Raw genomic sequence first — 3,414 nt, forward strand, 5'->3', positions numbered from 1 at the left:
AATTTGGTTGTATGTTTTTATTTTTTCATTTGGCGTTTGTCGATGTACGATTATCATCTTGGCTAGGCCACCTAGCCAGGCTATTTCCATCAAAATTGGGTCATTCAAAAAGCAAATGAAATTTCGGCAGTTATAAATTTATTATACGCAGACGTAAACGTTGATGGGCCTGTTCTTATATGTATATAGGTACCTAGTTGTAAAAAAGTATCCTAATTTATTCGATTTTCTATTACTTGGGGCACTTTGTTTCTTCTAGTAGAATCAATATTAGTACCTACTCATTAGACCGATACTAATCGTCTGCGATGAAAATTTTGTGTGTAATTAATATATTCCTTTCAGTATTTTATGTTATTCGTTAAAACAAGCGATTTGCTCTCTGATAGACCAACAATTTACGCAAATATTAAATTGGTAACTTGATTTCTTGGTAACTCCAGAGACATTTTGGTAACGCCATAGACATTTTTGGTAACGCCAGAGACGAGACGTGAAGTGTCGGTCTAAAAGGTGATTAATTTAAGAATTTGTACCAGTCGGCTGGCTTGACAAAAGCTGCACGTTGGCATCTCCAGCATCTAGCGGATACCTCGTAGAGAAGCGAAAAACGTATCAAGATTTATGTTATTGGTGGTGGTTCGTTATATTTTATTTGCTTATTTCATTGCGCGCATGGCAACATTATAATAACGTGCTTTGGGATCATCCATTAATTACGTCACACGAATTTCTAGGTTTTTTACCCCTCCCCCCCCCCCTCCTTGTCACACTTGGTCAGATTTTGCAAACCCCTCCCCCCCCCCCTAGTGTGACGTCACATTTTAGTCAATTTTGTTTTCAACGAAATCGGCAATATTAACTCGGTATTATTTTTGTAATAAAAAAATATTTAGTAATATTAGTAATTTCATAACACAACGAAAGTTACATCCAAAATCTCATTATTTAACTGTACAGCGAATAAAAAATATAAATTAATTTTCGGTTACTGATGAAGTTAAAGTGACATCACAATGTTTGTGACTCCCCCCTCCCCCATGTCACAACATGTCACATTTTCTTGACCCCCTCCCAACCCCTAAACGTGTGACGAAATTAATGGATGACCCCTTTCGGTAGTTGTAATTTAGCGGAATCGTAAATAAATAATTATATTTAATTTCCTTTAAAAGTGTCACATGTTATCAAAATTATTTCCACCTGGGGCATCTCTCACTACACTCAGGCTTAAATGTACACCCTCGCCGTAAACATTCAATGTGACTCAATCTACCTATTATAATGGGTATATTGTGTTATCGTAGTATAGGAAACTAACTAGAATAGTGTCATGACTCTCATTATCATATACCTAGGTACCATTTTATGGGGAAGCTTTTAATCTATAAAGGGTGTAAAGATGTTAGACACGAACAAACTGCTTTGAGGCTAATCGAAATCTGTATTTTTTATTTCTAGAGCCTTAGAACAATAAATAAAATAAATAAATCATAATTGGGTGGATCAACTACCTACCTATATTTCGAGTTTAAATTTAAATTGGCATATAATCAGGATTTTATGGGTGGCCCAAGGGAACGTAACCATGACAACGAGTGAGAGGAAAAAGTTGTTTCACCTAATTATTACAGTCAATAATATAATTTTAACATTTTAATATTTTTTCAGACCATCAAAAGGAAAGGCGTAACGACCAACAACAACAACTCAAGCCACGACTACCCACCGATTAGTGGCAACACCACAAAAAGCGCCAACTTATATTTGCGGTTCATAAACTGACAAAACAACGCAAATCCGCTTCTAACCCTGTGACAAAACAACTAGTTCCTATTTCTACAGCAGCAAAGTTAAGCTGGCAGCTCTCCTAGTGACTTACTATAGTATATTTGCGAAGTATTCGGCTTCGTCTTTAGTAAAAGCTACATTGTTGTGTTTTACATAAAGTTTATATTTCAATGTTGTTATGAGAGTACGTATTCTATTTTTAGCATGTAATAGTCTTGATGACCTGGCATATTTTCACTTACATAAAGGGCTCATTTAGACGGTGCGAGAACTCACATGCGAGTTTCATTACATTGCGTCATTTGATCGGTCGGCTGAATTGATGTCACCTCAATGGTCCGCAATGTAACTAAAATCGTATACGAGTTCGCGCGCCGTCTAAATCAGCCCTTACTCAATAACTAGTAACTTGCTGCAATTTGATTATTTTTAAAACTGAAAGAATTACTACGAATTTATATTTTTTTACTAAAATACATAAATTATTTAATTTCTAATAAAATTATTGTGAATAGGTATAGCGTATATAATATTATACTATTTTAAAGAATTTACTTTTAAGTGCCTGTACATGTGAGTACAAAAAATAGGTCAGACTAAGAACATGAAATGTGATATAAATACAAAATAATGGGTAAAAATCCTGTCAAAATAGTTATTTTCGATACAAGTGCGAAAAAGAGGAAATTCGAAACGAGTGGCGATAAATTAAAACACGACCGAAGGGAGTGCTTTAAATCGACACGAGTTGCGAATTACCTATTCGCACGTGTATCGAACAACGTTTTACAGTACATATGGCACTTTAAAGTTTCGACATACGCACAAAAAGTGCTATTATACGCACTAGTGTGGAAAAGTAGCCCCATATGTACTGTAAACTTATTTCTTATTCAAAGAGCCAGTGCCATTACCCAGTGATTTATTGCAGGTACCAATATTTTGAAGGGATTTTTACTCATACGAGTATAGTAAGTTATAATTAATAAATTATAATAATGTTAAAATTAAGTTTTTATTTGACAGCTTGATGGAGTCAACTTTTATTTAATAATAATATAGAATTTGACATTGTTTATAATATTGGATGTATTTAATATAATTATTTATATTGACTTCAATTTCAAGCTGTTACTAATGTTATATCGTTGACGAATAAAAATTTTATAATTTCATTAAGTATTTTTAATTCTTCAATCCCCTTCGAAGTAAACAAATGCTTTATATGTAGTGTCATATACATACGAGTACAATACATATACAGGGTGCTTCCTGTAACAGGAGCAATAAATTAAACTGTAGGCTGTATTCCCCAAACTGACCAACATTTGTTCAGCAACTTTTGAAAATAACACTAATGTTTTGATTATTACACTTTCAAGTTTATTCTAAGACGCAATAAGCAACGTCAAATACACTGATGTCAGTACGAAAAAGAGGAAGTCTAAAAAATTCATAATATATCTATGCATGTAATTAGTTTATACAGCTCCAGTTTATAAAACAAACGAGATAGGGAAAAAACAAGTTTTGTATGAAAAACTTAATTCGCTGTATTATTTTAACTATGGTATCTGAACCTACATAAACTAATTACAGGCATAGATATACCATATCCTATTG

At 33.4% G+C, this 3,414-nt stretch overlaps 1 long non-coding RNA gene across 1 annotated transcript; it reads left to right on the forward strand.

The window, feature by feature from the left end:
• The first annotated feature begins 2,245 nt into the window (after nt 1-2,245).
• LOC134657592 (uncharacterized) lies at nt 2,246-2,842 on the forward strand. The gene is made up of 2 exons (XR_010097623.1): nt 2,246-2,461; nt 2,691-2,842. It is a non-coding gene; the product is annotated as an uncharacterized LOC134657592 (long non-coding RNA).
• Nucleotides 2,843-3,414: the final 572 nt, after the last annotated feature.

Source organism: Cydia amplana, chromosome 20 (assembly GCF_948474715.1).
Source record: "Cydia amplana chromosome 20, ilCydAmpl1.1, whole genome shotgun sequence".
NCBI lineage: Eukaryota > Metazoa > Arthropoda > Insecta > Lepidoptera > Tortricidae > Cydia > Cydia amplana.